The sequence below is a fragment of the Bubalus bubalis genome, chromosome 3 (assembly GCF_019923935.1).
Source record: "Bubalus bubalis isolate 160015118507 breed Murrah chromosome 3, NDDB_SH_1, whole genome shotgun sequence".
Lineage (NCBI taxonomy): Eukaryota > Metazoa > Chordata > Mammalia > Artiodactyla > Bovidae > Bubalus > Bubalus bubalis.
Window position 1 is genome coordinate 143,552,174 of NC_059159.1, and position 26,333 is coordinate 143,578,506.

Genomic DNA, 26,333 nt, shown 5'->3' on the forward strand with positions numbered 1-26,333 from the left:
CAAAATAGTTCAGTCATTATGGGAGTCCATTATACAACATACCACCCAAAAAGAGAGTATACACTTCTGCTCTAGCAGCCCAAGTAAAAGACCTCAGATGTTTTTTGGACTGTATTGCTTAAACTTATGCCCATCCCTAACCAATGACTGTGATCATGCAAATTTTACTAATTTAAGGCAGATTGTTTAAGACAACTAGAGTCTACTAGAGAAGCTAGTAGTGAGACTGGTATTCCCCGGAGTCTATGTAACAGTGACTTCTGAAAGAAAATCCAGGCACTGTTAGGAAGGAGAAAAGCAAGAAAAGATGCTGGGTAGGCACCCAACAAGGTCAACAATCGTGAAGCAGCAGGCGAAGAGTTGTGGAAATACAGCATACACACATAAGACAATAGTATGAACAACAGTGCATAAGGACCAGAAATGATCGTCAAGCAATCAGGGCTTGGTAAGGAGATCTATGGGAACAGCACATACATGTACAAACAGAATCAGAGAAATGGGATCAGGGTTAAGTACAAGGAGGATGTATAATGTGATTACTCTGAATAAAAAACAACAAAGGAACCAGCTCCAAGAGGGTGTTGGAAGTAATTAACCTAAAGAGCCCCTCCAAATTCCCATGAAAGAAGTCAATCAGTTTAGCAATTCTGCACCTTCAAAGCTGACTAGGTAAGGGATCACCGAGCCAAACTCAAATGTTTAAATAATATCTTCCCTGAATAATTGTGTGTGTATGTAAAATACCGCAGTCTCTAACTGTCTTATAGGTAGTTAGCAGAATATCTGACTCTAGATCTCAGATTATATAAAAACAGAGTAAACATTAAAAATGTTACATATAACATATATTTTGTATTACAAAATCAGCATTGGGCTTCTAAAGGAAAATGAAAAAACTACAGTCCTAAAAACCTGAAAAATGAAAACCATGGGATAAAGGATAATAAGAAGTATAGCCAGACAGATGTAAAATCATGCCATCAGGGGTCCTACCCACTGGATGCCATAACACTGACCACAGCACCAATTCCTTTCCTCTTCCCCTTCCCTCTTACTCCCTAACCCCACTTCCCTTGATACCTATACTCTATTTTTCAAAGGCCTGAAAGAAGCAAAGAACTATAAAGCCCAATTCATCACTACGCAAAAGCATGACATAATCTCATCAAAACCTACCTTTTGTGATCTGGAAGTGATAATAATCCTAAAGTTTTACTTTCACAGTTCAAGAAAATGAATAAACTAATTACTCTCACCATTTACTTTCTCTTATGAAGTTAGAAGCAAAGATAATAGATCAACCTGGGTCCAATCAGAAGGGAAAAAACCACACAGCAGTTTGAATAAGGGAAATCAAATATAAAGAACTATTCACTATAACTGAGTTAACCAGGAGACTGGCTAGTCAAAAGTAAAAAGAAATCTAAAGAATATAGGAATAGCAGATATAAAGAGCACCCACTACTTTCTGGTGCTGGAACTCAGCACCCAAGAACAACACCCCCTTTGACTCTACCCACCAGGCACCCGATAAGATCTAAATCTTATTGGAGAGGACACAGCCACGGCTCACCAAATGACAGTGAAGTCTCTACGGGTGCTGTGCCAGTAGAACTTGATGGAAATCCACCTTTTGTAAATTGCCAGATACCTACCGTACATGGTGCCAGGAAAACCTGGTTGCAAGGAAGTGTCTCACCAGAGGCACTCTATTTAAAAAAAAAATCACCCAAGGGGAATGCTGGGGCAAGCTGCAGGTGACTAAGTGCTACTGGCCCCATGGCACCCTAGGACTGGGCACCGGAGGAGCAGCACATGCCCAGGAGCCTGCTAGAGGGGCTGCAGGTCCCAGGAGCCAGGCAGTGGGGGAGCTGAGCTCTGAGGAATCACTCAAGCTACAGAAGCTGGACACTGAGGAAGTCATGTGGGCTGCAGGAGCGAGAGGCACTTGACCGGACAGTACATAAAATATCACACTGGTCTACTACTTGAACACAACCATGCTGACTGGATCTGATGAACAAGAAATGACAAAGTCCTTTAGATGCCTTATTAACACACATGCCAATAAACCCCAGAGAAACTCATGGGTCCCCCACCTCAGTCAAGTAAATGGGGTTTAACAGTTTGAAGCAGCAGTTAGCAAACTTCTTCTATAAAGGTCCACATAGTAAATATTTTAGGCTTTACGGATTCTGTCCTTTATTCTTTTTTTTTTCCCCAAACATTTAAAAATATTTTTAAAAATTCTTAGCTTACAAGTCACACAAAAACAGGTAATAGGCCAAATCAGACCCACAGCATGCAAGATATATACTCTGCAAGGTGAAATATAAGCTGCTCTAATGCACCACCTATCATGAAAAGAGGCACAGTTGTGCAGTAAGTTCTTTGAATTTTGAAGGCAACACATTTGCATGCACTATTTTGACCCATCTATAGAGTCATGGGTAAGGCTGCCTGCTTTGAGTAGAATCAGAGCAAGAGAAGGCTGAAGCTCAGATCCTTCAAGGATAAAGGTCTGCTCATTTACCGGGAAAAAATTCTAACCACCTAAGGCTCTGGCTGAGGGCAAGGAAATACGGAATAAGTTGTACAAAGTCATGGATATCAATTATGGCCTTGTGGTCAACTAGAGGAACAAGGATTGTAAAAGTTTTACATATTTTCTATTTGCTCATTATATGTGTATGTGTATATATATATATGTATTAATATACATTATTTTATATATACACACACACACACACACACATACATATGTTAACAAATTTCCTTCTCTTTCCTTACCATTTTTATTTTATGGACAAGTTGTTAGAAGATGGCTTTACAATTTTGTCCTTACACAACAGAACATTCAGTGGGACTATGGCTGATTTTAGAAAGCGTTTAGAGACTCCTTTTAATTTTGGCATGAATCATAGACCACCACCCTACCCCGCTGGGGGTTACTGTCTCCTGTGCAGTAGAGTGCGGAAGGACTCTTCGTTCTTAGAGAGTGGAGTGAAGACCGTAAGCAAACTGGCCCTGTCCATGGTGCCCAAGGGCAACAGCATGTACACCTGCCGCTGTGGGTGTGCCCAGACTGCCGGCGCACACTGGCAAAGGAGGAGCGCCACAGTGGCCTCGACCAGCCGGCGATTTTGCTGTTTCGAATGACACTCCTGGAGCACAGGTTTACACATCCTGGTGTATATACATGTAGCAAAGGAATTGTTGAGTCAAACCGTTAGCTCAGCTTGTAAAGAATCCGCCTGCAATGCAGGAGACCCGGTTGGATTCCTGGGTCAGGAAGCCTGTCCCCTGGAGAAGGGATAGGCTACCTACTTCAGTATTCTTGGGCTTCCCTGGTGGCTCAGATGGTAAAGAATCTGCCTGCGATGCAGAAGACCTGGGTTTGATCCCTGGGTTGGGAAGATCCCCTGGAGGAGGACATGGCAACCCACTCCATTATTCTTGCCTGGAGAATCCCCATGGACAGTGGAGCCTGGTGGGCTATAGTCCTGGGGTCACAGAGTCAAACACGACTGAGCGACTAAGCCATGGCTGATTTTGAAATGTGACATAGTAAGTAATTAATACAACGACTCTTGGAATTGTGCATTTGCTCATTTGGAGAAAGAAAAAAATGTCTTCACTTGTAAGAATAGCTTTATCTTGTTGGGCAGAAATACAGTTGTTAGTTGTTATACAATCAAACAAGAGGCCTTAATAAATTTTAAAAGCACATGTTCTGACCACAATGGACTTAAAATCAATAATAAACACACATGAAACCCTAAAATATTTGGAAATTAAATCCACACTTCTAAATAACCAATGGCTCAAAAAAGAGATCACATAGTAAACTGAAAATATCTTGAACTGATGACAAAAACATAAACATATCAAAATTTGGGGGATGCAGCCTAAGCAGCGCTTAAAGAGAAATTTGTAACTGAACGGTTGTATTAGAAAAGAATAAAGGTCTCAAATCAATAACTTAAGCTTCTACCTTAAGAAACTAGAAAAAGAACAACAAACTAAACGTAAAGCAAGCAGAAGGAAAGCTATAATAAAGATTACAGCAGAAATCAATGAAAACAGAAAAACAACAGGTAAAATCAATGAAACAAAAAGTTGGTTCTTGAAAATATCAAAACCAATAAACTTTTAGCTACACTGAGCAAGAAGAGAAAAAGATAGTAACTACCCCAATCAGAAATGAAACAGGAGGCATCACTGCTGACTCTATAGGATCACTTTTATGCCAACAAATGACACAACTTAGATAATAGGGGGGAAATCCTAGAGAGAAGCAACTTACCAAAACTTACGCAAGAAGAAAGAGAAAATCAAAATTGACCTGTAACATGTAAAGACATTGAAGTTGTCATTTAAATTTTTCCGATAAAGAAAAACTCATGAACAGATAACTTCATGGATGAATTCCACCAAATATTTAAAGAAGAAATAATACTAATCCTTTACAAACTCTTTCAGAAAATGTAAGAGGAGAGAACACTTCCCAACTCATATTAAAATGCCAGAATTGCCATAAGATCAAAGACAGCACAAGAAAATCACCTGCCAATATTCCTCAAAAACACAGACACAAAATCCTAAACAAAACATTACTAAACCAAATCCAGTAACACATAAAAAGGATTATATACCACGACCAAGTGGGATTTATCCTAGGAATGCAAAGCCAGTATAGCATTAAAAAATCAATTAATGTAATGAGTCATATTAATAGAATAAAGTAACTAACCACATGGTTATCTCAATAGATGCAGAAAAGCATCTAACAAAATCCAACATTTGTTCATGATAGGAACTCTCAACAATCTAGGAACAGAAGGAAAGGTCCCCAACTTTCTGAAAGGGCATTTCTGAAAAGATCACAGTGCTACCATCATTCCTAATGGCAAAAGAGTAATAGGGAAGAACAAATCTGACTCCACATTAGACCTATTTCTTTTGCTTTAGTTAACAATGATTGTGTATAGTCTGAAATATATAGGATAGCCTATTTTCAAGGCAGATCTTTAAAAGTCCATTCATATACATATAAAAAGTTGCAGAAGAGGGAATAACATTTGTTGGAGGTTTACAACAACATCATGACCTGACCTATGTGGACAGCTGCAAGAACAAAGAATTCCTGCATCAACAGTCTGCAACAACCAACCAACCAAGTGAGAGTCAATTCCTAGGCAGGTTGATAAGTCCAGGGGTCCCCAAGAAGAGAGGGGTCTGGAATTCTCAAGGAGGAGGAAAGGACAAACTGTTTTTCCCTCTACATTCCTTAGGATTATATAACAATAATGTATCCTGCTTGAGGACAGTCTCTGAAAAAAAAAAAACCTTCTGGCTAATCCTGTAATCTTAAAATGTAAATTATGGGAGTAGGTCTAGTAAGGTCTTTACAATCACCAGACATTCTTTTGATTCACTGAAATAACTAATTAAAAGTATATAACTCCATTGCTAATACTAGCGAGGGGGCACTCTTTCTGCCCCCTTCTGATGTCTATGTCAGAAGCTTTCTCTATCTCTTTTATACTTTAATAAAACTTTACTACACAAAAGCTCTGAATGATCAAGCCTTGTCTCTGCCCTGGATTGAATTCTTCTCCGGAGGCCAAGAATCCCAGCGTCTTTCATGGTTCAGCAACAACGTTTCACAAGGGCACCCTTTTCTCACTTTGCCCTTAAAAATGCTTTGCTGTAACACTTCAGGGAGTTTGGGACTTGGGGGGTTGGGGGGAGAAATAAGCCACCTGTCTCCTTGCACAGTTCTGCAATAAACCTTTCTCTGCTCCAAACACCGACCTTTCAATTTTGTTTGGCCTCACTGTGACTGTGCTAAGTCACTTCAGTCGTGTCTGACTCTGTGTGACCCCATAGACGGCAGCCCATCAGGCTCCCCCCGTCCCTGGGATTCTCCAGGCAAGAACACTGGAGTGGGTTGCCATTTCCTTCTCCATGGGGCACACAAGATTAAATGCTTTCCTCCTAAGATCAGGAACAAGTCAATAAGATCTATGCTCCTTATTTCTGTTCACAATGTATTGGAGGTTCTAGGGCAAAAAAAAAAAAATTAAAGGCATCTAGATACAAAGATTTATCTAGTCAATCCTAAAGGAAATCAGACCTGATATTAATTGAAAGAACTAATGCTGAAGCTCCAATACTTTGGCCACCTGATGCGAAGAACTGATTCACCAGAAAAGACCCTGATGCTGGGAAAGATTGAAGGCAGGAGGAGAAGGGGACGACAGAGGATGAGTTGGCTGGATGGCATCACGACTCGATGGACATGAGTTTGACAAGCTCTGGGAGTTGGTGATGGACAAGAAGTCTGGCATGCTGCAGTCCATGGGGTGGCAAAGAGTCGGATACGACTGAGCGACCGAACTGAACTGAGATACAATAAGTAAAAACTGTCTGTATTCACAAATGACATGATATTGTATGTAGAAAATTCTAAGGAATTCACACAAAAAACCCTGCTTAATATAATATTAAAGTAAGGTTGCAGGACACAAGATAAATAAACAAAAATCAATTATATTTTTGCATATTGGCAATGAACAATCCAAAAACAAAATCTGAAAAATTCTACTCACAATAGCACAAAAAAGTTAAACACTTCAAAATAAAGTTAACAAAACAAGGGCAAGACTTGTGCACTTAAAATTACAAAACATTGGTAAAAGAAATGAAATGTGGTACAAAACAGAAAGACAATCCATGTTCATGTTAAGATGGCAACAGCAATTCTCCCCCAAACAAATCTACAGATTATATGCAATTTCTATCAAAATCCATCACAGTAGGCTTTTTTGGAAAAAATGACAACCTGATACAAAAATTTATATGGAAATCTAAGGAAACCAGCATAGACACAACAATTTTGAAAAAAAAAAAAAAATCAGAAGACTTATACTACCCCATTTCAAAATTAACTACCAAGATACCATATAATCAAGACAGTATGGTGCTGGTATGAGAAGAGGCATAACAATGACTCAAACAGAAATGAGAGTCTAGAAATAACTTATGGTCACTTGATTTTTGACAAAGGTGCAAAGGCGATTAAATGGGAAAAGGATCTTTTTATTTTTCCTCAACAAATAATGCTAAAACAACTGGATATCCATACACACAAAAAAGATGAATTTGGACCCATACTGCATACCATACACAAAAGTTAACAGAAATTGAACATGAACCTAAAGCATTATTTTTTTAAAAAACTGATAAACTGGACTTCCTCAAAATAAAAACTTGTATTTCAAAAGATACCATGGAGAAAATGAAAGACAAGCAACAGACTGGGTAATAAATTATTTACTGAAATAATTTATAAAATATACATTGGGCTTGTACCCAGAATACACAAAGAATGTGTACAGCCCAATAAGAAGGCAAACCAATCCAAAAAATGGACTAAAGATTTCAGTAGACATTTCAAAGACAACATAGGAACAGTATATAAGTATTTGAAAATATGTTCAACATCATTAGCCAATAGAGAAACGCAAATTAAAACTAATATGAGATACTACTTCATACTAAGATGGCTATGAAAAAAGATGCAGTGACAAGTCAAGATATGCTAAAATTGAAACTCTCACACAATGCTTGTGGGAACATGATAGGGTATGGCCATATTGGAAAACAGTTTAGCTGTTTCTTAAAAAATTAAAATGTGAACCTACTACACAACCCAGTAATCTCCTCATGGGTATTTATCCAAGAAAAATGAGAACATATGTCCACACAAAGACTTGTACATGAATGCTCATAGCAGCATTATTCATAATAGCCAGAAAGTAAAAACAACTGATGTCCATCAACTGATGAATGGATAAAGAAAATGTAGTATAGGCATACAATGGTTATTTATCAATAAACAGGAACAAACTACGGATACATGCTACAGCATGGATGAATCTCAAAACCATTATGCTAAATGAAGCCAGGCATAAGATGGCACTTATTTCATAAATCCATCTCCATAAAAGGCTAATTGATAGTGATAGAAAGCAAATCAATGGTTGCCTGAGGCTAAAAGCCAGCACCAGGTCTGAGTACAAAACCTGCAGAGGCAAACTTATTAAGGTGATGTAAAATTTCTAAAACTGAATTGCTGTGATCACTGCACAATCTCAAAAATCTTCTAAATTTACTAAAAATCACTTAATTATTTAGAAAAGAGGATACAGTTCCAAAAGGTGATTTTTATATGAATTTTGCTTTCCTGTTATTAGAGATACGTAACAGGAAGATTATAGATGTTCCTGTTTTAACAGGGAAATGTTTTCTACACACTCAGCACAGTTTATTGAAGAGCCTAAGAGAATGAATGGACCAGGTAACTCTGCAAAGTCTCTTCAAAAATCAGTCCAAAAATGTCTCTTTTTTTAATGTGTTTCATGGGGTAGTGATAGGCTTGCTACCATTATTACACGGGTTTGGGCTATCTTTTTAAGGTAAACATTTTTCCCATTACAGCTACAAACAAAGTAAAATAAAGATATGTAAAAATAGAGATCTGTATTTTTCATGTTCTTAAAAAAGAAAGTCCAAAAAATAAGTGTGATATTTAGTAGAAAATTTTAAATGCTCAAGATTTGCCTTTTTATCTACTTTATTTTCTAATGAACTTTTAAAGTTTTTCCTTCTCTACTTCCACTGCATTTTTATTAAAACACTGCAAAGTCAATGCACTTCTTTTATAGATGTTTCTTTCATACTAAAAGGTCAGTCTTTCAAGATCTATGAACAAAAACAGAAAATGTACATACCCCAGCCTAAAATAAAATTGAATAAATCCACTTGGGAGTGGGGGGGATCAAGATGGCAGAATAAGAGGACATGCAGGACACCTTCCCCCATAAATACAGCAAAAACACATCTATATGTGGAACAATTCTCAAGGAAAACTACCTGGAAACTGGCAGAAGAACTATAAAATCAAAGCTATAATAAAGATACACACATAATCGGGCAGGACAGAAAGAAGAGTAATGAGTTGGATCTATGCCCCTGGGAGGGGACTAAAAGGAAAAGGGAGATCACACAAGCAGACACTTATCCTGTGAAAGTGAGTGGGTCAAGCCACAGAATGGGTGTCCCAGTCCTGGGGACCTATGTGGATGAGACAAGCCCCCCTGGCTGCTACTAGGACAGATAGACTGAAGAAGTCAAGGCTCCACTAGTAAGAGGCGCATAGGTATTGCCTCACCACTAGACAGGGAGGAGGGAGGTCTGTCTTAGAGGCTGCTCCCTTGCCACATTCCCCAGTCCACTCTGAGAAAAATCCCTGCCCCTTCTCTGTCCATGTCACAGCTTGGCCCTGGCTCTAGAGTAGCCAGGACCTGGGGAAAGACTCAATCTAGGGACACCGAGACGACAAGAGGGTCTATAAGGTGTGGGCCTGCTAAGGTAGCAGTAGCCACTGTTGATGCTTATTTACAGTACCACAGTGCCACTGGGGAAGTCCAATTATCTCAACAGATGCAGAAAAATCATTTGACAAATTTCAACATTCATTCATGATAAAAATTGGATATGGTGGGAATATATCTCAACATAACAAGAGACATTTATGACAAATCCACAGCCAACATAATTAAGACCCAACTATTAAATGAAATTAAAAGTTTCAACTGTTTCAGCTGAAACCCTTTCAGCTAAATTAAAAATCCAGACAATGCCCACTCTTGTCATTTCCATTGCTGTGTCCTAGACACAGCAATAAGACAAGAAAATAAATAAAAGGTATCCAAACTGGAAGGAAAGAAGTAAAACTGTCACTATTTGCAGATGACATGATACTCTATACAGAACCTTAGAGCTTCCACCCAAAACTATAAGTATAAATGAAATCAGCAAGACTACAGGATACAAGATTAATATGTAGAAATCTATTGTATTAATAATCTGTTACACTAATAATGAAACATCAGAAAAAGTAAAACAATAAACATATTTAAAATTGTACCCCAAAAAATAAACATAGGAATAAACTTACAAAGGAAGTAAAAGACTTATACTCAGAAAATTATAAAGCAATGATGAAGGAAACTGAAATGATTCAAAAGAAAAGGGGGAATAAAATAGAAATGGAAAGCTAACTCATGTGCTTGGACTACATGAATTAAAATTATTAAAGTGTCCATACTATCCAAAGCAATCTACAGATTTAATGTAATCCCTATCAAAATACCCCTAACATTTATCACAGGATGAAAACAAATAATCCTAAAATTATATGGAACCACAAAAAAAACCCTGAACTGCCAAAGCATCCTGAGAAAAAAAACAGTAAAGCTGGAGGTACAACCCTCCCTGACTTCAGACTATAATGCAAAGCCACAGTAATCAAAACAGCATGGTATTGTCAGAAAAAGACACATAGATCAATGAAACAGAATACAGAGCCCCAAACAAATCTATGCACCAATGGTCACTCTATGACAAAGGAGGCAAGAATATACAATAGAGAAATGATAGTCTCTTGAATAACTGGTGTTAGGAAAACTGTACAACCATATGTAAAACAATGAGATTAGGTTATTTCCTCACATCACATACAAAAATAAACTCAAAATGGTTTAAAGACCTAAATGTTTACAACCTGAAACCATAAAACTCCCCAAACAGAACAGAGGTAGAACAGTTTTACAGAAATATAGCAGTATTTTCTTCGGTCAGTCTTCTATGGAAAAATAAATAAAAGCAAAAACAAACGAATGGGCCTCCATCACCTCCACTAGCTTTATTGGTAGTAATGCTTCCTAAGTCCCACTTGATATTACACTCCAGGATGTCTGGCTCTAGGTTAGTAACCACACACCATCATGGTTATCCAGGTCATTAAGACCTTTTTTGTGTATCTCTTCTGTATATTCTTGTGACTTCTTCTTAATCTCTTTTGCTTCTGTGAGCTCCTTGCCATTTCGTCTCTTCTCATGCCCATCTTTGCATGAAATGTTCCCTTGATATCTTCAATTTTCTTGAAGAGATCTCTAGTCTTTCCTATTCTACTGTTTTCCTCTAATTCTTTGCATTGTTCAATTAAGAAGGCTTTCTTATTTCTCGCTGCACTTCTCTGGAACTCTGGATTCAGTTTGGTATATCTTTCCCTTTATTCTTTGCTTTTTTTCTTCTCTTATTTTCTCAGCTATTTGTAAAGCCTCCTCAGACAACCACTTTGCCTTCCTGCATTCCTTTTCTTTGCAATGGTCTTCATCATGGCCTCTTGTACAACGTTATGAATACAGTTCTTCAGGCACTCATCTACCAGAACTAACCTCTTGAATCTATTTATTACCTCCACTGTATAATCATAAGGGATTTGATTTAGGTCATGCCTGAATGACCTAATGGATTTCCCTACCTTCCTTAATTTCAGCCTGAATTTTGGAATAAATAGCTCATGATCTGAGCCAGTCAGCTCCACGACTTTTTGCTGACTGTATAGAGCTTCTCTATCTTTGGAGACAAAGAATATAATCAATCTGATTTCGATATTGACCACCTGGTAATGTCCATGTGTAGAGTCATCTCTTGTGTTGCTGGAAAAGGGTTTTTGCTATCATTAGTGTGTTCTCTTGACAAAACTCTGTTACCCTTTCCCCTGCTTCATGTTGTACTCCAAGGCCAATTCTGCCTGTTACTCCAGGTATCTCTTGACTTCCTACTTATGCACTCCAACCTTCTATGATGAAAAGAACATCCTTTTTTTTTTTTTTTTTTTGGTCTGGTGTAAGTTCTAGAAGGTCTTTAAGTCTTCATAGAGCCATTCAACTTCAGATTCTTCAGCATTAGTAGCTGGGCTATAGACCTGGATTACTGTGATGCTGAATGGCTTGCTCTGGAAACAAATTGAGATTGCTCTGTCATTTTTAAGACTGCACCCAAGTATTGCATTTCGGACTCTTCTGTTGACTATGAGGGCTACTCTATTTCTTCTAAGGGATTATTTTCCACAGTAGTAGATATAATGACCATCTGAATTAAATTTGCCCGTTCCTATCCATTTTAGTTCACTGATTTCTAAAATGTCAATGTTCACTCTTGCCATCTCCTGCTTGACCACATCCAATTTACCCTGATTCATGGACCTAACATTCCAGGTTCCTATGCAATATTGTTCTCTGCTGCTGCTAAGTCCCTTCAGTCATGTCCGACTCTGTGCGACCCCACAGATGGCAGCCCACCAGGTTCCCCTGTCCCTTGGGATTCTCCAGGCAAGAATACTGGAGGGCGTTGCCACTTCCTTCTCGAATGCATTAAAGTGAAAAGTCAAAGTGAAGTCGCTCAGTCGTGTCTGACTCTAAGCGACCTCATGGACTGCAGCCTACCAGGCTCATCCGTCCATGGGATTTTCCAGGCAAGAGTACTACTTTTACCACCAGACACATCCACAACTGAGTGTCATTTCCACTCTGACCCAGCTCTCTTTCTGGAGCTGTCTCTCCACTCCTCCCCAGTAGCATATTGGACACCTATAAACCTAGAGTGTCATCAAAGGACTGAAAAAGTATGGACCAACAGAAGAAGAAGATATTAAGAAGAGGTGGCAAGAATACACAGAAGAACTATACAGAAAAGATCTTCATGACCCAGATAATCACGATAGTGTGATCACTCACCTAGAGCCAGACATCCTGGAGTGCAAAGTCAAGTAAGCCTTAGGAAGCATCACTATGAACAAAGCTAGTGGAGGTGACGGAACTGCAGTTGAGCTATTTCAAATTCTAAAAGATGATGCTGTTAAAACGCTGTACTCAATATGCCAGCAAATTTGGAAAACTCAGCAGTAGCCACAGGACTGGAAAAGGTCAGTTACCATTCCAGTCTCAAAGAAAGGCAATGCCAAAGAATGTTTAAACTACTGCACAATTGCACTCATCTCACACACTAGCAAAGTAATGCTCAAAATTCTCCAAGCCAGGCTTCAACAGTCCATGAACTGAGAACTTCCAGATGTTCAAGCTGGACTTAGAAAAGGCAGGGGAACCAGAGATCAAATAGCCAACATAAACTGGATCATTGAAAAAGCAAGAGAATTCCAGAAAAGCATCTACTTCTGCTTCACTGAGTATGCTAAAGCCTTTGACTGTGTGGATCACAACAAACTGTGGAAAATTCTGAAAGAGATGGGAATACCAGACCACCTTACCTGCCTCTTAGGAAGTCTGTATGCAGGTCAAGAAGCTACAGTTATAACTGGACATGTAACTACGGATTGGTTCCAAATTGGGAAAGGAGTATGTCAAGGCTGTATATCGTTACCTTGCTTAATTAACTTATATGCACAGCACATCATGCAAAGTGCTGGACTGGATGAAGTACAAGCTGGAATCAAGATGCTGGGAGAAATATCAACAACCTCAGATATGTAGATGACACCACCCTTATGGCAGAAAGTCAAAAGGAACTAAAGAGCCTCCTGATGAAAGCGAATGAGGAGAGAGAAAAAGCTGGCTGAAAACTCAATATTCAAAAAACAAAGATCATGGCATCCAGTCTCATCATTTCATGGCAAATATGTGAGAAAACAATGGAACAGTGACAGCCTTTATTTTCTTGGGCTCCTAAATCACTGCAGATGGTGTCTGTGCCATGAAATTAAAAGACGCTTTTCCTTGGAAGAAAAGCTATGACAAAACTAGGTCACATATTAAAAAGCAGAGACATTACTTTACCAACAAAGGTCCGTATAGTCAAAGCTACAGTTGTTCCAGTAGTTGTGTATGGATATGAGTTGGACCATTAGGAAAGCTGAGCGCAGAAGAATTGATGCTTCTGAACTGTGGTGTTAGAGAAGACTCTTGAGAGTCCCTTGGACTGCAAGGAGATCGAAGCAGTCAATCCTGAAGGAAATCAGTCCTGAATATTCATTGGGAGAACTGACGCTGAAGCTGAAAATCCAATACTTTGGCCATCTGACGTGAAGAACTGGCTCATTGGAAAAGATCCTGGTGCTGGGAAAGATTGAAGGAAGGAGGAAAAGGGGATGACAGAGGATGAGATGGTTGGATAGCATCACTGACTTGATGGACATGAGTTTGAGCAAGCTCCAGGAGTTGGTCATGGATAGGGAAGCCTGGCATGTTGCAATCCATGAAGTTACAAAGAGTCGGACACAACTCACCAACTGAATTCAATCAACCTGGAGGGATTCATCTTTCAGTGTCATATCTTATTCCTTTTCATACTGTTCATGGGGTTCTCAAGGCAAGAGTACTGGAGTGGTTTGCCATTCCGTTCTCCAAAATGGCGCCCAATTAAACTTTAACATTGTTGCACAGCAAAGGAAACCATCAAGAAAACAAAACCACAACTTACAGAATGCGAGAAAATATTTGCAAATTATGCAAATGACAAGAGGTAAATGTACAGAGCTCATACCACTTAACATCAAAAACTAAACAACCCAATCGAAATATGGGCAGAAGACCTGAATAAACATCTTTCCAAAGAAGACATACAGATGACTAACAGGAACATGAAAAGAGGCTCAACATCACTAGTTACAAAAAATGCAAATCAAAACCTCAAGAGATATCACCTCATACCTATCAGAAAGGCCATTATCAAAAAGTCAACATATAACAAATGTTGTCAGGGATGTGAAGAAAAGGGAAGCCTCCTTCACTGTTAGTAGAAATATAAACTGGTGCCTACCACTATGAAAAACTGTATGGAGGCTCCTTAAAAAACTAAGAATAAAACTACCATATGATTCACTCTGTGTATGTTTCTGGAAAAAACAAAAACACTAATTTGAAAAGGTACATCCAGCCCAATAGCAGCACTATTTATAATAGCTGAGATACAAAAACAACCCAAATACCCAATCAAGAGATGACTGGATTAAGATGTGAATTATATAAAAACGATGTAATATTCAGTTCAGTCGCTCAGTCGTGTCTGATTCTTTGTGACCCCATGAATCGCAGCACACCAGGCCTCCCTGTCCATTACCAACTCCCAGAGTTCACTCAAACTCATATGCATCGAGTCGGTGATGCCATCCATCCATCTCATCCTCTGTCGTCCCCTTCTCCTCCTGCCCCCAATCCCTCCCAGCATCAGGGTCTTTTCCAATGAGTCAACTCTTCGCATGAGGTGGCCAAAGTACTAGAGTTTCAGCTTTAGCATCATTCCTTCCAAAGAAATCCCAAGGCTGATCTCCTTCAGAACGGACTGGTTGGATCTCCTTGCAGTCCAAGGGACTCTCAAGAATCTTCTCCAACACCACAGTTAAAAAGCATCAATTCTTCGGTGCTCAGCCTTCTTCACAGTCCAACTCTCACATCCATACATGACCACTGGAAAAACCGTAGCCTTGACTAGACGGACCTTTGTTGGCAAAGTAATGTCTCTGCTTTTCAATATGCTATCTAGGTTGGTCATAACTTTCCTTCCAAGGAGTAAGCATCTTTTAATTTCATGGCTGCAGTCACTATCTGCAGTGATTTTGGAGCCCAAAAAAATAAAGTCTGACACTGTTTCCACTGTTTCCCTATCTATTTGCCATGAACTGATGGGACCAGATGCCATGATCTTAGTTTCTGAATGTTGAGCTTTAAGCCAACTTTTTCACTCTTCTCTTTCACTTTTCCTCAAGAGGCTCTTTAGTTCCTCTTCACTTTCTGCCATAAAGGTGGTGTCATCTGCATATGAGGTTATTGATATTTCTCCCCGCAGTCTTGATTCCAGCTTGTACTTCATCCAGCCCAGTGTTTCTCATGATGTACTCTGCATAGAAGTTAAATAATCAGGGCGACAATATACAGCCTTGACATACTCCTTTTCCTATTTGGAACCAGTCTGTTGTTCCATGTCCAGTTCTAACTGTTGCTTCCTGACCTGAATATAGGTTTCTCAAGAGGCAGGTCAGGTGGTCTGGTATTCCCATCTCTTTTAGAATCTTCCACAGTTTATTGTGATCCACACAGTCAAAGTGAGCCATAAAAAATAATGAAATTTGTAGCAACATGGATGAACCTGGAAGATATTATGCTTAGTGAAAGAAATGAGACAGAGGAAAAAAATACTGTATTGTATCACTTATATTTGGAATCTAAAAAATAATAAAAATGAAGGTATAATACCGAAAAAGACTCATAGATACAGAAAAAGACTCACAGATATAGAAAACAAATTTGTGGTTACCAAAGCAGAGAAGGAAAGGGGAGAAGGGCAAACTAGGAGTACGGGATTAACAGACACAAACTACTACATATAAAATAGATAAGCAACTATACTGTATAGTACATGAAATTATTCCCATTATCTTGTAATGCCTATAATGGAGTATAATCTGCAAAAACACTGTAACTTGAAACTAACACAATATTGTAAATTGACTATACTTCAATTTTAAAATAATAATACATTTGATGCTGATTTCCAGGCTGACTTGAGGCTCTACCACTACCAACCTGAAACTGCCACTGATGTGAGGTTTCCTAGGCTGTCTCTGTGGCCTGGACAATCAATCCAACTTTTTACTGGCCAGGACGGCCTGCCTTTAACTGGTTTTCATAAATACAAAATTTGTATAATTGTTACTGGAACTACTTGGTGAAATATGGAACTAGTTAAAAGTATCATTTATTTTTAAATGTACACGCACAGTTTCACATACAAGCAGCACCACATCTTTCACATTCAGCTAATCAATCAAGTTAATGTTTTTTATTACAGTATAGAAAACTTAGATCTTCCAAAATCATGTTTGCTTAGTAAGTGTTTTTCAAGAAATCAAGAGGTACATGACTAAATAATGAAAAGGGTGAATTAAAATATATAATATACCAAGGTATGGTTAACTCACTTTTAAAAGAAGCAGGGTCTAACTTTTACTCTGCCAGAAAGAGGGCTTTGATATAACTAGGAAAAGCAAATTCTTTTCTGATGCGGTCTTTCTTGTACACATATGAATAACGTATATGAGGGCTTACTTCCCTGCGAATCTAGTGCAGTATATTAGATTGAAATAGCATTTTAAGTTTAATGGATAAACTCACAATGATTATGTTTTCTATCAAAGTTTTTGTACAAGTGATCCCAACATGTGGTATGAATTCTACCATTTGTAACAATCTTTCCTCTCCTCCTGATGGAAGTAATGAAAAAATGTTTTGAGCTGCACACCACTAAAGGTGAGTGACATCCGTAAAGAATGGAATATTGGTGGCCCCAAAGTGCCCTACTCATGTGATAAAAAGTCAACCACATCTCAGTTATGATGCATTAAATGGGAAAAGGGTTAGAATGAAACCAGGAGCCCGAGAGCTTTCCAACAATTTCAGATTACGACAAACATTCCAACATAGGTCTTTGCTGGAAAATTCCTCAGCCTTTCCTTGACATTCTGGTCCCAAATTTCCTATGTTTTTAAAACTCCAAATCTTTTTTCCCTTTCCGGACTTTTCCAGCCCGTGCCACATGACCATAGAGGGTTCATGTTGTAAACGCGTCCACGTAAAAAATTACCGAAAAAGCAAGCTAAACAAACATCCCCAGCTTTCCGGAAAAAAAAAAAAAAAAAAAAAAAACACCTCCCCAAGGCTTTGGACGCTATTTGGCCTGCCATTCCAAAAAAGTGAGTTTCTGGGAAATTGTCGCCCATCAGAACCCTCCTCTCCTCCTAAGATGCAAAGCTGGGAAAGCAGGAAGGGTAACAAACCGCCCCGGGCTCCTCTAATTGGGCCCCCACCACCCAGCACTCTGGGGGCGGGGGGCGGTGCGGCGAGCAGGCAGCCAGCTTTAAAGGGTGATGAATTTTAAATGGCGAGCTTTTCAGAGCGCCCAAGGATCCAGGGCAAAGAAAGTCACCTTTGCTCCTGTCCTTTTAAGACCTAGCTGCCTCCGCTTAATGAACAGAAAGAAGCAAAACGGCAATCCCCAGTTCCCACAGCTATGGGGGGGGGCTCCCTTCCGCTCGACCCCTCGGTCGGCTCCACCCCCTGAGCCTGCCCCGCCCTCTAACCACGCCCCTCGCCTGCGGCCCCGCCCCCCAGGGTTGGCCCCCACCTCAAACCTCTATCCACTTCGCAGCCCCGCTCACCGCCCAAGCCCTGCTCACTCACCTAGGTGCGGTGCGCGCCGCGGACGTTCTCGCGAGCCTTTCCTCCCTACCCCAACCCACACCCTCAAGCTGACGTGTCGGCCAGACCCCCGAGGGAGGCAGACGCCTTCACTCGCGCTCTGCGGCCTCTCTCTTACCGGTGGTCCGCGCCAGAGCAACTTCAGCAGTTTGGGCAGTGGCGGCAAGGCTGCCAACCGCCCGGGTTCTGTGGCTTGAAAATTTGACTTTGCCTCGTACTGGATTTTGTGTTTTGTTTTGACTCTTTTAGAATTTTCCCGCGGCTGCTCGGCAGCTGAGCCGCGCGCGCACGTATTCGCAGTGCACTCTGGGGCTTGGCCAGCGACCCTGCACCCTGGCGGCCTCGCGGGAAAATTCCGACGAATCTCGTGCTCGTGGGGCGGGACGCGGGCCCAGGCTCGGCCGGAAGTCGGTCCGTTGGGGCGGGCCTAGGCGAGGGGTCCTACTGAGGCTGCCTTAGTTGTTCCTGAGCACTAAGCTGGTGTCGCGGGCTTCAAGTAGACCGCAGGAAGGACCTGAAGGGGGAAAACCCTGGGTTTTTAAATAGGTTGTTTCTCAATTTCAAGATTCTGTTCCAAATGCAGAAAATTTTTAAAAGAAAAATTGAGTCTTTGTCAGGAATGTAAAACCACTAAACAAAACCTAGAATATTTTCTAGGTATAGTCACATAAAAAAGGGAATCTTTCTTTGGATCCCTCACCACTAGCAAAATCAGTTCCATACAGTGTTTGATTGGGTTCAAATCAGTTCTACGCTGCATTTAAACCGCTTAAATGGAAGGCATCTTTTTTGTTTTTAACAAACTTCCATTTTTGTCGTATTAGCGTGTCTTGGTGGATTTTTAATTCTTGAACCTAGTAATGCATGAAGTTTTTCCATAGATGTTTGTTTAAGTTGTTGAAAAAAATTTTTTTTGAGGAAATATTTTTAAGATTTAACTTTTTTTTTTATCTATGACTTACAATTGTAAAATTACAATTTTACAGGTGCTTTCAAAAAACAAGGCAAGGTACACACATAATAAAAATAACCAAGCACCTTCAGCCTTCTTTAATGAAGGAATACTTACTTTACCAAATAAATTGGATTCAGGGATTAGATAATATATTAAATTTGTAAGTAAGGAAGTGTGTTGGATAACTGTAACAAAAAAAAATTGTTTTTTTTTTTTTAATTAAAAGTGAAGGCACTCAGTCGTGTCTGACTCTTTACAACCCCATGGACTGTAGCCTACCAGGATCCTCAGTCCATGGGATTTTTCAGACAAGAATACTGGAGTGGGTTGCCATTTCCTTCTCCGGGGGTTCTTCCCGACCAGGGATCGAACCCCGGTCTCCCGCATTGAAGGCAGAGACTTTACGGTCTGAGCTACCAGGAAAGCCTAAAAGACCCAAGCAAGGAGCTACAAAAAGAACCCTATCTAGAATTTGGGACAGAATTAGCAAGAACTGTAGCTGTATCAAGGAATGAGATGTTAAACATATTCTTGAAAATATTCTCTGCCAGTTAAAGAGGTCTATGCTTATTTGATGTGTGCCTAGTTCAATGTATTCCCTGGTGGCTTCCCAGAACTTCCCTGGTGGCTCAGATGGTAAAAGCGTCTGGCTACAGCGTGGGAGACCTGGGTTCGATCCCTGGGTCGGTAAGATCCCCTGGAGAAGGAAATGGCAACCCACTCCAGTACTCTTGCCTGGAAAATCCCATGGACAGAGGAACCTGGTGAGCTGCAGTCCACGGGGTCCCAAAGAGTTGGACACGACTGAGCAACTTCACTTCACTTCACTTAGTTCAATGTAGGTAGATCCACAAAAGAGCTTAGGTAGAGAACTACATACTTGAGTGACATTCATTATGCCCCTTGGCCTTAGGAAGAAAGTCATTTTTGTGGTGACAAATGTGAGCAAGTTTAAGTTTGTTTACCATCAAGGAAAGCTACTAAACTATGTATTTCTTTATAGAAAATATGTTCTGTTACTGAAGAAAGCTGAGCACCGAAGAATTGATGATTTTGAACTGTGGTGTTGGAGAAGATTCTTGAGAGTCCCTTGGACTGCAAGGAGATCCACCCAGTCCATTCTAAAGGAGATCAGTCCTGGGTGTTCTTTGGAAGGACTGATGCTAAAGCTGAAACTCCAGTACTTTGGCTACCTCATGCGAAAAGTTGACTCATTGGAAAAGACCCTGATACTGGGAGGGATTGGGGGCAGGAGAAGAAGGGGATGACAGAGGATGAGATAGCTGGATGGCATCACCGACTCAACGGACGTGAGTCTGAGTGAACTCCGGGAGTTGGTGATGGACAGGGAGGCCTGGCGTGCTGCGATTCATGGGGTCACAAAGAGTGGGACATGACTGAGTGACTGAACTGAACTGAATGTTAATTGAGGTCCTGCCATATTATAGTTTTGTGCTGAACTGTGCTAAATTGCTTCAGTTGTGTCCGACTCTTGACCCTATGGGCCATATCCCAGCAGGCTCCTCTGTCCATAGGATTCTCTAGGCAAGAACACTGGAGTGGGTTACCATGCTCTTCTTCAGGGGATCTTCCCGACCCAGGGACAGAACTAGCATCTCTTCAATTCCGTTCAGTCACTCAGTCGTGTCCGACTCTTTGTGACCCCATGAACCTCAGCAGGCCAGGCCTCCCTGTCCATCACCAACTCCCGGAGTTCACCGAAAACCACCTTCATTGACTCGTGATGCCATTCAACTATCTCATTTTCTGTCCTCCCCTTCTCCTCCTGCCCCCAATCCCTCCCAGCATCAGGGTCTTTTCAAATGAGTGAGCTCTTTGCATCAGGTGGCCAGAGTATTGGAGTTTCAGCTTCAACAACAGTCCTTCCGATGAACACCCAGGACTGATCTCCTTTAGGATGGACTGGTTGGATCTCCTCGAAGTCCAAGGGACTCTCAAGAGTCTTCTCCAACACCACAGTTCAAAAGCATCAATTCTTCTAGACTCGGCTTTCTTCATAGTCCAACTCTCACATCCATACATGACCACTGGAAAAACCATAGCCTTGACTAGACGGACCTTTGTTGGCAAAGTAATGTCTCTACTTTTTAATATGATATCTAGGTTGGTCAGAGCTTTCCTTCCAAGGAGTAAGCGTCTTTTAATCTCATTGCTGCAATCACCATCTGCAGTGATTTTGGAGCCCAGAAAAATAAAGTCTCTCACTGTTTCCACTGTTTCCCCATCTATTTGCCTTGAAGTGACTGGAACTGGATGCCATGATCTTAGTTTTCTGAATGTTGAGCTTTAAGCCAACTTTTTCACCCTCCTCTTTCACTTTCATTAAGAGGCTCTTTAGTTCCTCTTCACTTTCTGCCATTAAGGTGGTGTCATCTGCATATCTGAGGTTATTGATATTTCTCCCAGCAATCTTGATTCCAGCTTGTGCTTCTTCCAGCCCACCGTTTCTCATGATGTACTGTGCACAGAAGTTAAATAAGCAGGGTGACAATATACAGCCTTGACGTACTCCTTTTCCTATTTGGAACCAGTCTGTTGTTTCATGTCCAGTTCTAACTGTTGCTTCCTGACCTGCATATAGGTTTCTCAAGAGGCAGGTCAGGTGGTCTGGTATTCCCATCTCTTTCAGAATTTTCCACAGTTGATTGTGATCCACACAGTCAAAGGCTTTGGCATAGTCAATAAAGTAGAAATAGATGTTTTTCTGGAACTCTTGCTTTTTTTGATGATCCAGCGGATGTTGGCAATTTGATCTCTGGTTCCTCTGCCTTTTCTTAAACCAGCTTGAACATCTGGAAGTTCACAATTCACATATTGCTGAAGCCTGGCTTGGAGAATTTTAAGCATCACTTTACTAGCATCTCCTACCTCTCCTATATTGGCAAGTGGGTTCTTTACCCCTAGCACCACCTGGGAGTACCCATAGTAGTTTTATGTCTTTTAAATTCAGTAGTTAATAAAGAGTTGCATGACTCAACAGTATATGAAAGAACATCATATTAAGCCTAATTTAGACTTAAATGCAGAGAAGGCAATAGCAACCCACTCCAGTACTCTTGCCTGGAAAATCCCATGGATGGAGGAGCCTGGTGGGCTGCAGTCCACGGGGTCTCGAAGAGTCGGACACGACTGAGCGACTTCACTTTCACTTTTCACTTTCATGCATTGGAGAAGGAAATGGCAACCCACTCCAGTGTTCTTGCCTGGAGAATCCCAGGGACGGGGGAGCCTGGTGGGCTGCTGTCTATGGGGTTGCACAGAGTCGGACATGATTGAAGTGACTTAGCAGCAGCAGCAGCAGACTTAAATGGGTAACATGTATAGTATAAATTCTAAGTCGGACACAACTGAGTGACTTGCACTTGCACTTTCACTTCACTATAGACATTCATTTTATCTGGCATCCATATGTATGGAGCTATCCAAATACTTTAAGCACTAAGGAGATGAGCACTCTGTAAAGTGCCTGAAAAGCTTCCTGAGAAAAATATTTAGATATGAATCCTATTTTTAACTCAATATAAAATTAAGTATGTGTGCTTCTAGAAACAATTTTGATTACAGTATAGAATGAAATCACATTTAGGTAATAGAGCAAAAATGAAAAATGGCATGCAGAGGTGAAAACTGTTTCATCCTTAGAAATAGAATCCATTCTAATGGAATCCACCCTTTAGAATCTTTACATTCTATTAGGAATAAACATCACAGCTGAGTGCTGCAACCGACATTACCAAATCCTCCTTCTGCATTCAATAAAGTGTAAGTGAAAGTTGCTCAGACGATCTGACTCTTTGCGACCCCATGGACTGCAGCATGCCAGGCCTCCCTGTCCATCACCAACTCCCAGAGTTTACTCAAACTCATGTCCATTGAGTCAGTGATGCCATCCAACCATCTCATCCTCTGTCATCCCCTTCTCTTCCTGCCTTCAATCTTTCTCAGCATCAGGATCTTTTCAAATGAGTCAGCACTTCGCATCAGGTGGCCAAAGTATTGGAGTTTCAGCTTCAACATCAGTCCTTCCAATGAACATTCAGGACTGATTTCCTTTAGGATGGACTGGTTGGATCTTCTTGCAGTCCAAGGGACTCTCAAGAGTCTTGCTAACACCACAGTTCAAAAGCATCAATTCTTCTTCACTCAGCTTTCTTTATAGTCCAACTCACATCCGTATGTGACTACTGGAAAAACCATAGCCTTGACTAGACAGACCTTTGTAGGCAAAGTAATGTCTCTACTTTTTAATATGATGTCTAGGTTGGTCATAACTTTTCTTCCAAGGAATAAGCATCTTTTAATTTCATGGTTGCAGTCAGCATCTGCAGTGATTTTAGAGCCCAAAAAAATAAAGCCTGCCTCCGTTTCCACTGTTTCTCCATCTATTAGCCATGAAGTGATGGGACCTTGATCTTTGTTTTCTGAATGTTGAGCTTTAAGTCAACTTTTTCACTCTCCTCTCTCACTTTCATCAAGAGGCTCTTTAGTTATTCTTCACTTTCTGCCATAAGGGTGGTGTCATCTGCATATTTGAGATTATTGACATTTCTTCCAGCAATCTTGATTCCAGTTTGTGCTTCTTCCAGCCCAGCGTTTCTCATGATGTATCTGCATAGAAGTTAAATAATCAGGGTGACAATATACAGCCTTGACGTACTCCTTTTCCTATTTGGAACCAGTCTGTTGTTCCATGTCCAGTTCTAACTGTTGCTTCCTGACCTGCAAACAGATTTCTCAAGAGACAAGTCAGGTGGTCTGGTATTCCTATCTCTTTCAGAATTTTCCGCAGTTGATTGTGATCCACACAGTCAAAGGCTTTGGCATAGTCAATAAAGCAGAAATTGATGTTTTTCTGGAACTCGCTTGCTTTTTCGATGATCCAATGGATGTTGGCATTTTAATCTCTGGTTCCTTTGCCTTTTCTAAAACCAGCTTGAACATCTGGTAGTTCACGTATTGTTGAAGCCTGTCTTGGAGAATTTTGAGCATTCGTTTGCTAGCATGTGAGGTGAGTGCAATTGTGTGGTAGTTTGAGCATTCTTTGGCATTGCCTTTCTTAGGGATTGGAATGAAAACTGACCTTTTCCAGGCCTGTGGCCACTGCTGAGTTTTCCAAATTTGCTGGCATTTGTAGCCATTGTAATAAGACTCATATTTCCAGAATTAGTCCAGACACCACCTAGTTTCCAGCTCTCACAACACTTAACACTATCTTGTCCTTGACTCTGATATTTGCTGCTGGTACCTCATCTATGACTATTTAATAAGTGTTTAAGTCCCAGGCCCTAGGCTGATTATTTTTACTTCTTACAGTGACCTTATGTTGTAGATAATATTGCAGTTTCACAGATAAAGAAGCTGATGCACACAGCAGTCTCTACTAATAGATACTGTATCTTCAAATACAAGTAGATTGACTCTGGTGCTTCTTATTACTTGCCATTCTCTTGCTTATGCCCCAATCTGGGTAACAAACAACTTCTCAAGGTTTTAGTGTACAGCGGTGGGGGAGGGGTGATGTGACCCCGAAGGCTATGCATGTTCATCACTGCACTGCTTTCCATATAAAACATTCTGAATGAGGAAATGAATGCTGACAGTATGGAAATGATAACAGTAGTAATAATGTTTGTGCATGAAATGCATGGAGAAATGCTCCAAGTAGGGACTTCCCTTGTGGTCCAGTGGTTAAGAATCTGCCTTGCAATGCACGGAACATGGGTCCCATCCCTGGTCAGGGAACTAAGATCCTGCACCCCGAGGAGCAACTAAGCCGTGTGCCAGGGCACTGTGAAGCTACACCACAGTGCTCTGAAGTTCGTGAGCCACAACTTCGGAGCCCACTCGCCACAACTAGAGAGAGTTTGTGTGCCAAAATAAAAGATACTGTGTGATGCAATGAAGATTCTGTGTGTGGCAACAAAGACCTGACACAGCCAAATAAATAATTTTTTTTAATGAAATGGTCCAAGTAATAGTGAAGGTCTTTGATCTGTCACCCTGATAGGAGGGAAAGGATCTGAGGTCAGGAAACAGGGCTGCCAGAGGTGGAAATTAACAGGAAAAGAGAAATGTATTATAACCGTTGCATAGTACTGCCACTTCCCTCAACATGCTCGTACCGTAGGTCCTGTTGAAAAGAATGAACCTTAGAAAGACATATTTGTACTAATTGCCCAACTCCTTGCCACAACTACTTGAACCAGAAATAGTAATCTGATATTTGCTGAACCAATTAAACTTTTTGGGGGGAATTTGCAATTGCAGCTCTGAGATTGATTGTACCACCCCTGCATCACAGAAGCCAAACCTCATGCCAACCATAGTTACTGAAGGAAGAAAAAATTTAAGTAGCAAACAAAGTTGGTTGGCAGAAAAAAACAGAGAAGTTTGAAAGATCATGTTATTCCATGAGAGATAGAGGGTAGTTTCCATTTCCAACTTTCCATGTTTAAGCCCAGTTGCAAACTGAGCATGCTTATTTTTCTGTTTTAGTTGTCCATGAGATTCCCCTGTATCCTTGCAACAATCACTCCTTCACTTATTCTGACTTCCATGAATTTCTCTTCCTTACTGCAAAGCAAGCCCTGATCAAGGACCTGGAGGTGGCAGCTCTTCCTTGTGTCACTGGGCATTAGCACTTTGGATAAAGCTACTTGATAAATCCGTGGATACCTCATGAGCACCTCCCAATCAGAAGGCATGAAGCATATAAGGTGCACTGAAGACACAGAACCATTGAACTATCCTGGAGTTGGGAGAAATCTCACAGCTCACCTCTATAGTCCAGGAGCTCCCTAGATGTGGGCCAGTAAAATGTCAATAATATTAGAGCACTAAAAGAGTTAACTTTTTATTAGGTCAAATAAAAACTTTGGGGAGTAAGGTAGAATCTATCATTATTTCAATTTTTTAGACACATTTTTGACTTAAAAAAAAAAGATGGGAGTCTCGAAGAACAGTCTTATAAATTGAATAAATTTCACTTAATGAAAAACTGATTAGATTGTCCTTATTAATCTCATTTTACCACTTCCTCTTTCCTTATTAGTATGAGAACACTGCTTTTATTAATACTTATGTGGCAACCCACTCCAGTATTCTTTCCTGGAGAATTCCATGGACAGAGGAACCTGGCAGGCTACAGTCCCTGGGGTCACAAAGAGTCCGACATGACTGAGTGACTATCACTTTCACTTTCAGCATGGCAATGTGCCCAATAAAAAAGA

General features: G+C 40.5%; 1 protein-coding gene across 2 annotated transcripts in view; it reads right to left on the reverse strand.

Moving 5' to 3' along the window:
* The window catches only part of FANCC (FA complementation group C), a 314,057-nt gene extending 294,990 nt beyond the window's left edge, over positions 1 to 19,067 (reverse strand). The window contains exon 1 of one of the 2 annotated variants that reach the window (XM_044940264.2): positions 18,247 to 19,067. The gene's annotated coding sequence lies outside the window, so the exon portion shown is untranslated. The remainder of the gene's footprint in view (positions 1 to 18,246) is intronic. The other variant, XM_006068257.4, reaches the window with a different exon arrangement.
* Between the last annotated feature and the right edge of the window lie 7,266 nt (positions 19,068 to 26,333).